At 41.1% G+C, this 13,496-nt stretch overlaps 1 protein-coding gene across 1 annotated transcript in view; it reads right to left on the bottom strand.

Moving 5' to 3' along the window:
* Window positions 1-13,207, bottom strand: part of NFKBIZ (NFKB inhibitor zeta) — a 31,430-nt gene extending 18,223 nt beyond the window's left edge. The window contains exons 1-2 of the mRNA XM_025283226.3: window positions 13,035-13,207; window positions 11,124-11,191 (exon numbers count right to left, since the gene is read on the bottom strand). The gene's annotated coding sequence lies outside the window, so the exon portion shown is untranslated. The remainder of the gene's footprint in view (window positions 1-11,123; window positions 11,192-13,034) is intronic.
* Between the last annotated feature and the right edge of the window lie 289 nt (window positions 13,208-13,496).

The raw sequence follows: 13,496 nt of genomic DNA, 5'->3' as shown, positions 1-13,496 counted from the left end.
ATCTACAATTACCTGAAATGACTATTAAAACATTTCTTCCTTTTCCAACGACATAGCTGTATGAGGAAAAATTTCCTTTCTATAACTGCAGAAAGCTATGAGACTCTGTCTTCTGTAAAGTCAGACCTTAAGAGATTTACAAAACTGGAAAACAATACTGCTGTTTTGGGAATTTCCTGGTGGTCCAGTAGTTAAGAATCCACCTGCCAATGCGGGAGACATGGGTTCGATCCCCGGTCCAGGAAGATCCCACATGCCATGGGGCAACTAAGCCCCTGTGCCACCCCTATTGAGCTGGTGCTCTAGAGCCCACCAGCTACAACTACTGAGCCCATGCTCTGCAACGAGAAGCCACCATAATGAGAAGCCTGTGTACTGCAGTGAAGACCCAGTACAACCAAAAGTAAAATAAATAAATAAATAATTTTTTAAAATACGATTTTTTTCTAGTATAGAAATTATAGTTTTTAACATAAATTAGTAAGTAAAGGTTTTTTGTTTTATTAGTAGGATGTAGGCAATATATCATTCAAAATAATAGTTCTATATTGAACAAATAATTGTTGAACACCTGACTCTGGAACATTCCTCTCTTCTTCATCTCTATTTAAACTGGCCAAGACAGGACTTTGTCTCTCACCTGAGCCAAATGATTACCCATCTAGCGTTGTCCACCTAAAATCCATCCTCCAGACTGCTATCAGCATGCCATGTAACACCCAAATCTAAACATTTCTTTATTCCACTTAAGGATGCTTCAAATGGCTCCCAGTCGTCTTTAGCATTGAGTTGAGTCTTCTTAGGATGGCAGCTGTCCAAGCCCTGCCCTGCTCACAAATCTCTCCTCTGTCTGGGATTTCCTCATGGGATTTCCCAGGCAAAAATACTGGAGTGGGTTGCCATTTCCTACCCCAGGAGATCTTCTCAACCCAGGGATTGAACCTGTGTCTCCTGCATTGGCCACTCCAGTATTCTTGCCTGGAGAATCCCATGGGAGAGGAGCTTGGTGGGCTACAGTCCATGGAGTCACAAAGAGTCAGACACAACTGAGTGTCTTACGCTCTTGCATTGGCAGGCAGATTCTTGACCACTGAGCCAACCTGGGAAGCCCCAAACTGAATATAGTCGCTCACAGATCTGGAACTTTGCTTCCTCTGTCCCTTCTGCACAAATGCTCTACTCTTCCTCACCTGGCCAACTCATACTCATCTTTGCCAACACTCAGATCAATATCCAACACCCCTGGAGCCTTCCTTGACCTTCCCTCCTTCCCACCCTCACTCTCACTCCCAGACTGGCATAAAGACCCCTTTTCTGCACCCCCACGCAGAGCTACAACACAGCTCTTAAGCTGTGCTGAAATCATCCATTTGGGTGAGTCTGTCCCTTCTGTTCCACTATAAATTCCCAGGACATGTATCCCTTGTAAGCAGCCAACAACCTGTTACACAGTACATTAATTGATTGGTAGAAACAAATGTAAGTGCTTCCAAAATTACTTTTGTGCAACATCACAGACATCAAAATAGATGCTTTGGCCCCTTCATTCTCAGCACCTGGATTACTATAAAACTATTTCAGGTATCTTCCAAATTTAAAAAACTCAGCTGTCTTAGCCCAGGATTCTTTGGTTCATATCAACTTTGTAAAGAACATAAAATGTTTTCAGGAGTTTTCAAAACATATCATATTATCTAATATGGTGATTTTTTTAATGATTTCTCTGAAAAATAGCAATGTATTATCTCTGTATCAATGTAAAACACTTTTGAACATCTCAAGAAACATCTAAATTTCTGGGCATTCAATAGATTTTTTAATGCAGAGGAATAAATTAGACCATATATTTTATATTTTCATTTATCCTTCAATATGAGACTGCCTTCTAAATGGAAGGTACTTTTCTAGGCACTGGGTGCATCAAATAAAAAGTCCTGTCTTGATGGAGCTTACATCCAGAAACATGAACATTCTATCTGGTAGTATCATATACTCAGATACTATTACTGAGATACATATACTCAGTTCTACTGAGACTCATAATACTTCCCAATAGATCACCCATAGCATCTGACATACCAGGCTATGGCCCAGAGAGCTAGAGTTATGGAGAGCCACAAGTTGCTTCCTTACAAATGACATAACACTATTTTGTGTCTTTTGGCCTGGGAAGATGAAAAAATTGGCTCTGAAGATAGTTTCCTGGATCCTGTTTGAAGCAAGTTATTAACATCTGATAGCAAAACATAGTACACCTTTATATTTCCTTTGAGGAAACTTCTCAAAGCAGGCAAATCTACCTGTCTAGTAACCTAATCATCATGAGGATGAATTAGTGAAACATTTGCACATCTTGGAACATTCGTCAGTGCTGACAGAATGAATTTGGAACACCTCTAAGTACCGTATGTACAGTACACACAACTTTGCATATTATGCACTGATTGTGTCAAGGAAAAATTAATGCTGGAGTGTCTCTGGAGACATCTCCCTGGGGCTTTCTCTTACATAAAGCATATATAAAAGGTGCCATGTTCCACTTTGTCTCACAAATATTTTCTGAACACTTACGAAGTCCATGATATAAAGTAACTCTACTGCTTTCCAGTGAGTACCCAAGGCCTGGTCTCTGATAGATGGGCAGAACAGGCTACTTGTGCAAAGCCAGGCCACCCAGCTAAACATCTCAGTAAATGTAGACACCTGTAACAGAGGCTGAATCACAGCAGTGCTACAATACCCTGAAATGCCTTCCAGTCCAGCAACAGAGTGAAATTCCAGTATGTAAACTGGAAGATGAAACAAATTTGTATTCCCCTTTAACACTTAATTTCCAGAGAAATGAAATGTTTTTCCATTGAATTTGAGGAGATATTCACATGCTATAAATGTGTGTATGATTTGGGCAAAATTATCTGCTGTGTACGATGGAGTAACGCTCAGTGTTGGTCTGAAGGGCTCACCTGATATACTATAATATCTAATAAGAAATGATCCAGACTCACATAATACAAGTGCGCTCTCCTAAAATTCACCTGTAGAGTAAATTGTTCTCAGTTCATGAGGGTGTTTCCTGGTTTCTATTTATAATAATGAACTTTATCCAAAACAGACACAGAAAATAGAACTTTATCCAAAATAGAAATATAAGGTATGCTTTGTCTAAAAGGACAGAGAATTACCAGTTCTGTGGTTGCTTCTGCTTTCTCTGCCTTGTCGACAACTCAGATATTTCATTTCCACATATATGAAAGAAACCACCATCATATATAGCGGATGTAGGACTATTGTCTGTTCTTGCCTTCTTTAAAGTTACTAAAATCTGAACTGCCTGAAACAGAATGATGAAGAAAGAAGTCTTCGCCAAACTCCCCTTTTTCCTCTCCATTTTCCTTTTTGCTACTCTTTTCCTGCACAAATCTATAGACTCCAGACAGTAACACATAGTCCAGAATTATCCTTCCCTATACCTCCTCCTACTATTAAAAAAAAAAACACAAAAAACCTTCCATCCTCTGGGAAGTTAGCTCAGCTTTTAAGAACAAAATACTGGACTTCCCTGGTGGCTCAGTAGAAAAGAATCGGCCTGCCAATGCAGGGCACATGGTTTCAGTCCCTGGTCCGGGAGGATCCCGCATGCCCAGGAGTAACTGAGCCCTTGTGCAACTACTACTGAGCCTGTGCTCTGGAGCCTGCAGCTGCTGAGCCCACATGACACAACTGCAGAGGCTCACGGGCCCTGTAGAGCCCATGCTGCACAACAGGGGAGACCACCACAATAGGAAGCCCACACTGCAGCTACAGAGTGAGTGGCCCTCCACTTTCTGCAGCTAGAGAAAAGCCCACGAGGCAATAAGGACTCATGACAACCAAAAATAAATAATTTTTTTTTTTTAAAGAAAATGCTGATAACTGAATCATCTTGCTGTACACCTGAAATGATGAAGTGAAGTGAAATTCGCTCAGTCATGTCTGACTCTTTGCGACCCCATGGACTGTAGCCTGCCAAGCTCCTCTGTCCATGGAATTCTCCAAGCAACAATACTGGAGTGGGTAGCCATTCCCTTCTTCAGGGGATCTTCCCAACCCAGGAATTGAACCCAGGTCTCCCACATTGCAAGCCAATTCTTTACCATCTGAGCCACCAATGGCACTTCAATATAAAGTAAAAATTAAAAAAAAATCCTGATAAACTGATTCACATTGTAATATAAATAAATAACTTTGTTTCCTTTCATGGGAATAATTACTTTTTCAAGAGAAAAAAAGATCTGAAGATAATTCAGCCCAAAGAACTGAATGTTTCATAGTTGCATTTTGGAATCTGAAGTCATTAAGCAAAGAAGGCTTTTGAGAGAAAAACCCTTCACTCTTCCTTTGTGTAAGGTATTGGCCCATGTGCATCTGCAAAGATGTGAAGCTAAGAAACTCCCAAACATTATTCCACTTTCTTTTAGGTAATGATTTAAACCTTCTCTTTTCCTAGAAGAAAAGGCTAAATTTGAAAGGTGAGATACTTTGAGCTTAATAATGCCTTGTTAATAGAGAAATAGGATACCATACTTCTAAGTGCTCAGTACACAGCTGTTTAATAAACATGTTGACTGGATTGATTTATATGTTGACTTATCTTTTTAAAAATTTTCATGGCCATAATCTTCTCTTCCCTTTTAAACACAGGTGACACATATCTGTCAAATTAGATTAGGGTCTTCAATGAGGAAGAATTTTATCAAGAAGAATTTTACTTCTAGAACTCTTGATTCAGAATTTAAAACTTAAAGTTTGGGGGCTTTGGGGAGGGAAAGAGTTGGGGGCTTGGTTTTTTCACATACGTTTATAGGGATTTATTTTGAATTTCTATAACAAGGACAATAGTATGTACCAGATAGAAAGACTAATTATAAAAATGTTTAAGTACTGAGAAGAGGACTTTAACCTAGACTGTGTCAGGGAAAGACATCATTACCCTGCAAAATAAAAAATAATCATAGACCCAATATAGCAATACTTTTATATACTATTAAGAGTAACTACTATTATTGAATGTTTTCACCTTCAGAATCTTTGATTCTCAACCCCTTCCTTTCCCAGCACACCTGAGAGGTAGGCTATACTCACACCAGTAACGTGTTCTCTGAAAACTAGTCTTCAAAATGGGGTTGCATGGCCCTTGAAAACACCTCCGCAGTGATTTTGATAGACCATTATAGAAGAATTCCTGATTTGTTGGAGAACTATCGCTCTAAATTACTTTACCCAATAATTCTAGTGCCGTTTATACCACTCAGACTACCTAAAAAAGAGGAACTAGATTTAATAAGACTTCCCTGGTGGCTCAGACGGTAAAGCATCTGCCCGCAATGTGAGAGACCTGGGTTCAATCCCTGGGTCAGGAAGATCCCCTAGAGAAGGAAGTGGCAACCCACTCCAGTACTCTTGCCCGGAAAATCCCATGGATGGAGGAGCCTGGTAGGCTACAGATCATGGGGTCACAAAGGACATGACTGAGCGACTTCACATCTGTATAGAATACAAGAAGATTCAGGTACCTTTGATTTATGATTTCTTAGAAAAGAGAAGTAAGCTGGACTTGGTTTAAATGCCTAGCCGACCTATATTTTATGAGACAGAATACTGTAAAACAGCAGGCCTTCTGGAGAAAATTGTACAGAAAGGCAATAGACTTAAGTTTGAACAGACTGTTGACACCTACATAGGTACACGAAGAGATGAATCTTTAAATACAGGTGTGATGAGTAAAAGGAAAAGAGATGATGACAGAAGACTCCACAAGTAACCTTCTATGAAAATTACAGCAGAGAGAGTAGATGCAAACAGATAATCTGATAAGAGTAACCAGATTGCTGAAACACTTGGATTTTTAAAAAATGTCACACCTACTTTCTCATAAAGGGATGCCACTGCAGAGAAGGGACTACATGATCATGATTTGGGGAAAGTAGAATTTAAGGATAAACACAAACAGAAACAAAACAAAAATTTAAACTATACAGTTTAAAATTAAGATTCTCAAATATATGTGCCGGTGTGTTCATTTATCTAAAGATACTTGTTAAGGAAAAATATTTTAAGGAGAGATAAAAAGACAATATTTAGCAATCTGTCATCAATTTAAATTCTATTAGACATGAAATTTAACTTAGTTATAGCTTCTTTCAGCAAATATTTATTGGGCACCTACAATGTTCTGAACCCTCTTCCAGGTACTAAGAATTCATTCCTGGACAAAAATAGCCTATGGTCTCATGGAGCTTACATTCTACTGGAAAAGACAGACAGTAATAAAACAGCTATATAAATATAAAGGGGAATTCCCTGGCTGTCCAGTGGTTAGGACTCCAAACTTCCATTGCTGGGGGCCAGGGTTCCATCCTGGTCAGGGAACTAAGGTCCCACAAGCCATGTGGCATAACCAAAAAAGAAAAAATTGAATAATAAGCCAGACTGTGATAATGTGCTATGAAGAAAAACATAGCAAGGCAAAGGGAGAGAGAGATGCTATTTTAGCCAAAGAGGTCCTGGAAAACTTCTGTATTATCCTCCAAATCTATGTGACAACAAAGCAGTTTGAGATCTGAGAGTTCTTGTCTCCTGTCTGTTTTGAACTCTGAGCAAGCTTCCCCACTCCACAGGTCAACACTGACCTGTATTAAAAACTCTGGATTCCTAACTCCAGCTCCAACTTCATCTCTGAGTTCTAAATCCATGATGCCAAGAGTTAAATCAACAAAACTAAAACCAACCTAGCTCCCCCTTGGCTCCTTTAGCCCTCACCAAGACTCTCATCGGTTTTCTGGAAACATCTAGAGGACTTAATATTTCAACTCTTTCTGCTCCTTCATTCCACTGTAGGAAAAAAAAAAAAAAAAGTACCAATAGTTCATTCTCCAAATATTCCCCACATGTCCTATAGTCCTCATTCTCACAAGTATCACATTGAAGAGCAGCTGGAAATTTGTCTGGGAAAGCCCTGCTCAACCACAATTGGACCCCATGACCTCCCACATCAAAACCAAATCCCTAGGCCTGGTTTTCATCCACTTCAAAATCCAGCTGCATCAGATCTGTTATGGGCTGAATTATGTACTCCCCAAATTCTTATGCTGAAGCCCCCACCCCAGGACCTCAGAGTGTGATTGTATTTGGAGATAAGGGCCTTTAAAGGGATAATTAAGTTAAAATGAAGCCATTAGGATGTGCCTTAATCCAATTTGACTGAAGTCCTTGTTAAAAGAGAAAGAGACACCAGGGATGTGTGTGCAGAGGAAAGGCCATACATGCACACATGAGAAGGCAGCCATCTGCCAGCCAAGGGGAGAGGCTTCAGGAGAAACCCGCTGGCACGTTGATCTTGGACTTCTAGCTTCCAGAACTGTGAGCAAATGAATTTCTGTTATTTAAGCTGCCCAGGATGTAGTATTGTTACAGCAGCCCAAGCAGACTAATGCACACTATCTGTTCACACATCTGTCTACTACTCAACATGCAGTCCTTATAAATGATGCTGGAAAACAGCACACTAATTCATCCCAGACTTTTATCCAAGCTAGAATTCTTGCCTGTGATATTCTTCACCCCTTGCTTAAAAGCACAAGTCAAACAAACCTGCTTCAAGTCAAATCCCAGCTTCATTTACCTAATAGCCACGAAGCTTTAATTAACTTCTCTATGACTCTGTTTTCTCATCCATAAAATGGGTACATCCCTGAATTCAGCCAGCAGGTAGGTTAAATGAGGTAGTATACACGACATGCCTAGCACAACTCTTGGCACATAGCATGCATTCAATTGTGATAGTTGTAGTTGATACCCATTTTTCAAAGCTCCAAGGCTCCACTGATTGGTTATCATTCAATCAATGATAGGCTGGTGGCCTGTTTGTACCACCAGCACAACTTGAAGAGAATATGGAGGAGGAGACTCATGGAGTCAAACTTGGAGCCCTAGCCTAGAGGACAGGATGCCACCTGAGAACATCGGAGTGAATGTTCTCCTGCCGCTGCATGTCACCCCATATCTGCAATCTGATCAGGGCAGTCTCGGAGCCCTCCCCTTCCAGTAAAATGTCAAGAAGGGGTTTCAAAATTAATTTACACTAAGATATAAACAGTAACCTTTCTTAAAAGGCTTTCTTAAAAAGGCTATCTTTCATTTTAAGAAAGCTCTCCCACAAGATGAATGACATGAAACCCAGATAATTGACAAACATATAAGTGAGGAACGGGATGAAGACTGCATGTTCTTTAGCAAATATTGTCAAACATTCTACCTCCTTCTGCTACAAACATTTTGGCTGCAATCTTGGGCCATCCCTAGATTTTGACATTAGGTACATCAGCATCTGCCATCCTTCAGATAGTTCTAGTTCTTCTGTTCTGCCACTAGAGATGCCAAGGGTAAATTCAGCAGCCTTGCCTAGGGCTCATTTTCCATATCTCCAACCCTTGTCTTCCACCCCTAATTAAATCCACCTCCTTTACCCTGGACAGAGGTATAAAATAGCAAGTTCTTATAGCCTTCAAAATAGTTTTTCACAGGTTAGAAAACAAATAATTATTTCATTTTTCTTTCCATTCTGGTTTATTTGTTCAACCAAAATTCATGGAGTGACTGCACACATATGCTGCAGAGGTGAGAGAAGGAGATAGAATAAAGGAAAGGAGAATGAAAATCCAAACTCCTGTAATTCCTACCCTCAGTTGGGTTAGTCTCCATTCACATCTGTAGATTGCCTTTGTAGCTCTGATCCTTTTAAATCTCCCACAAGCCTTCTGAGGTTTCTTTTAAACATAGGATTCCACTCAAGTGGTCCACATTCGCAAAAAGATCTGATCCATGTGTATTAAATCCCCAGCCATGCACTTGTTTGTAAGCACACACACTGTAATGTGTGAACATGCAAGGGTGAGTGTGTTGGACAGGTCGATGTAATAGTCATGGTGCTGAATTATTCTGAAGATTATTTACTCTGGACTTCATATCCCTTTCTGTCATATTCACTGCCCTTGGCCAAACACTGCACAACATGAGTTAAAAAACATCCTGGTACTGCTGCTATAGAAATGGTCATATTAAACAGAATTAGCATATGATCCAGTAATCCCACTTCTGGGTATGCACCCAAAATAATTGAAAGCAGAGACTAAAAACAGATTATGATGACCTAAATGGGAAGAAAATACAAGGAAGAGGCGATATATATGTCCATGTGACTGATTCACTTTTCTGTACAATAGAAACTAACACACATTGTAAAACAACTGTACTCCACACTTTTAAAAAATGCAGAATTACAAGCTCCACTCCAGACCTCCTGAAACAGAATCTGTAGTTCAGTGAGATCGCCAGGTAATTCTTACACACCATTAAAGTTTGAGAAACACTGCCTTAAAAGACAGGTATTGAAATTCTTCCTCCATTAATCACAGCATTTTATTTTTTAACCATCCAAGTAGATTTATTTATTACTCCACTCATCCTATACTTATAGCTTCCCAGGTAGCACTAGTGGTAAAGAATCCCCCTGCCAATGCAGGAGACATAAGAGATGCAGGTTTGATCCCTGGTTCAGGAAGATCCCTTGGAGGAGGGCATGGCAACCCACAACAGTATTCTTGCCTTGGGAATCCCATGGACAGAGGAGCCTGGTGGGCTACAGTCCAAAGAGTTGCAAAGAATAGAACACAACTGAAGCAACTTAGCATGCAACCAAGCATCCTATACTATGGACCCTATAGAAAAAGCAAAATCGAAAAGAATCAGGCAAAAAAATTAAAAAAGAAAAAACAGATACAAAGCATGGAATTTTCCATCCTGGGGGCTACCCCCACACACAAAGAAGTCAGTTTAGGGAGTTAACTCACTCTATGATAGCAGGGATGGTAGAGAGCAGGTGAATGGATCTGCCAGGTGCCTGCAGATTCTGTCTTCAGAAGCAGCAACAGAGGGCCCTTCACCAGAAGTATGACTAGCTTGACTAGTATGACTAGTATCCAAGCCTTAGCTTTCCAGCAGGGCAGGAAGCATCCTGAGAGGAGCAACGTGAACAAGCAGCTGGATTCCACTTCCTTTACAGTTCCAGCTGCTGTGTCCAAAAATGGCTCAATAAGTAAGACGCTGCCTCTCTCCAAAGTGTAGTCCAACCACTTCCATCAGTTCCACCCTATTGCTTTGCTCTTTGAGGTCTGAAAGATTTTCCTGTGGTCTTCTTAAAACATAAAGGGTCATGGCAGTGATCAACTACCATAACTAATGAGCAGTTAGATCTGAACAGGGAGTGGATGGCAGCCAGGTATGAGTGAAGGAAAAGGAAGGACCCTTGGAAGTCAGGACTCTGGAAAGAGGTTGATGTCTTTCCATTGCTCCTCCATTAATATCCCAGTGGCCTGGTGCATTGGCTGTGGGGACAAGGTCCCTCAGATTTAACTCAAGATCTTCCATTTAGGATCTGGGTGACCCTGAATCCATGATCCATCCCTCTGAGCCTCACTTTCCTTGCCTATAAAATAAGGCTACTGATGCTACCTCAGATGCCATTGTGATAGTTGAATGAGACCTTGTTGGTCATCTCCCTAAATGAGTGTTTAATAAATGTTAATTCCCTATCCATGAACTTCCCCCAAGAAGCAGTAAAATACTTCCATTCACTTAGTTTGGAAGGAAAGTGTTTTACCTCACAGTCTGTCCCAAATTAAAGGAACAGGAAGTGCTTTAATCAGAAACCACGTATGCTAGCTCTAATGACGGGCTTCACCAAAACTGTATGGAGCATGGTACTCTCTGAGTCTGAGATTACATAACCCTGAAACTGCCAGTCATCAGAGAGCTGAATTCCCCTCTTAGATATATGCATGAGTCCTCCTCTCGTGGAAAATAGTGGAAATTCAAATTGGTTAAAAAGATGCTGAACCACCAAAAAAAAAAAAAATCTTAGTTCACAAGAAATCACAGTAAAACGCCTAAAAAGTTCATAATAACTTTGAGGCAAGTTCAAAAATCCAAGAATCACAGGAACTTTAGAAAACATCCCACTGCCCACTTTGACTACATCAGTCAAGACCCAGGTAACATCTGGAATGAGGATTATCCACCTTTCTCACCATTAGGAGTTCAGCATCAGGCCAAGAAAGCCAAAAGGTGAAGCCAGCCTCCTGATCTTCCTGTTAACCTGGGGAGAAAATCAAGAGGCCACCAGATCAGTGTCAGCTTAGAGCCAAAGGGAAATGGCTTTCTCAGGAGCAGTTCACCCTGGATCCCAGAATCATTTGAACATCTTCCCTCTCAGCAGGGCTCTCCGCAGGTCTTTAACGTCTGAGAGGACTTTTTTTTGTTTGTTTCTGGACTCCTTTCAGGACAAAACAGAATGATAGAGGCTTGCCTCAATGAGGAAAGGTCAGAAGTTGGACCACTAACTTGTGCTGAGCATGGTCATCACCTCCCTGCAAGGACGGATATAGTGCTGATCGCTGACCATGATGTTTTGCTGTGCACCCACTTCTTTTTTTCCCTTTTTCCGCTGTGTTGTGCACCTTGAGGGATCTCAGTTCCTCCACCAGGAATTTAATTGAGGCTCCCCCCCGCCACCCCCCGGCATTAAAAGCCTGGAATCCTAACCACTAGGCCACCAGGGAACCCCTGTGGGCCCACTTCTTGTGCTAACTCTTCCCAGACTGTCTCTTCTATAGCATCTGTACCCTGTACCCTAACCAACTGTGTCTTTAGCCAAAGCAAATGATATTATAATGGGGTGGGGGGCGGAGGTGTGGACCAGACACTGTGCTCTGAAGCCAAATAAACAGACTTTAGGGTCATCTGAACATTTAGATGATCTGTGTGGCTGATCTCTATCAAGGATTGTGGCTGCTGCTGCTGCTGCTAAGTCGCTTCAGTTGTGTCCGACTCTGCGACCCCATAGATGGGAGCCCACCAGGCTCCACCGTCCCTGGGATTCTCCAGGCAAGAACACTGGAGCAGGTTGCCATTTCCTTCTCAATGCATGAAAGTGAAAAGTGAAAGTGAAGTCGCTCAGTCGTGTCCGACTCTCAGCGACCTCATGGACTGCAGCCTACCAGGCTCCTCCATCCATGGGATTTTCCAGGCAAGAGTACTGGAGTGGGGTGCCATTGCCTTCTCCGCAAGGATTGTGGAGGGTGGTGAATAAGCCTCAGAAGTTTTTCTCTCCTTCTACTGTCTAAACAACTTACTGACAAGAGAGGAAAAAAAAAAAAAAAAAAAAAAACCCAAAACAAAAATTTATCCCACCTGATCACTAATGTATTTCTTTAGATGCCAGATTTAAAGTGAGGGAATATATATTACCAAGTGCTTAAAATTTATGTAATAAATGTCATCCTCTGAGACACCCCACCTCATGATGGCCAGCCAGTTCACTAATCCTCATGGACTCTCAATCCATCCTACCTAGAAATGCATTTTTATTCATACAAAATCCCAGAGTGTAATAGATCTGAAGGAACCGCCAAGTTATCAAACTTCAAGGTTTCCTTCATTCATAAAATTGGTAATGCGTGTCTTTCATTTTACAAAGGTAACTTAAGAATTACATACTATACAACATTTTGACCTATTCAGAAAAATTTTTCCATAAAGATATAGCTCTATGCCTACCCTTGGTGAGAAATATACCACTAAACCCACACTCGAACCTCCTGGGAGACTGCTACCCAGGAGTATCATAGTTGTACTTCACTGGCTAACTAAATGTTTGTACATTAGTTTTATGATACTTTCATTACCCATTCTATCCCCCTCCTCCATCAGCATCTTAGTCTTTCCTGGCTTCAAAAAGAACAGACATAATTCATAGTCATTACCAAGCTAAAAAGACATCCCAGATTGTCCTTTCCCAAAATACCTGCCCCCTAATATTTTGCCCCCAAACAAGTATCAGAAAGTGACTCCAAAGTAAAGAATCTGGATATGGGAAAAAGAAAAAAAAATCATCATTTAAGAGACTTTTTCATACTAAATATCAAATAATAAAAATATACCTTTGTGTTTGAAGAGTCAAGTCATACAAATACGTAAAGGCAAATCAACTGTTTCCAGCTGTAATCAGCGATAATAACCCAAGTACGTGAGAGCATGAGAAAGATGATCAGTTTCCTTTTGAGGTTACATGATAAGCAGCAGCAGCAGCAGTTAAGCAGCCTTTTTCTCTAAGAACTCGGTGTCTGACCTCTTGGCTGGAGGAAGCCAGCCCCTCTCCCGGCCCCCTTTATAGCGTTGGCTTGCTGCTCACTGCTCTAGAAAGGGATGGGGGCGGGGGAAGCTAAGGAACAGTTTTCTAAAATACAGAACACGGTCAAACTCTCATTCGAAAGGGGCTGCGTGGGCACAGAGGAGGGGCAGAGGAGGCAGGAAGGGAGCAGCAAGGACTCAGTTCGTGGACTTTTTTTCTGCACCCTGGAAATTCCCAGGCCAGAAAGGTACTGACCCAAGTCACGGACATT

The sequence above is a fragment of the Bubalus bubalis genome, chromosome 1, assembly GCF_019923935.1.
Source record: "Bubalus bubalis isolate 160015118507 breed Murrah chromosome 1, NDDB_SH_1, whole genome shotgun sequence".
NCBI classification, from domain to species: domain Eukaryota; kingdom Metazoa; phylum Chordata; class Mammalia; order Artiodactyla; family Bovidae; genus Bubalus; species Bubalus bubalis.
The sequence above is the reverse complement of the archived record's forward strand: the minus strand, read 5'-3'. Positions and strand labels throughout refer to the sequence as shown.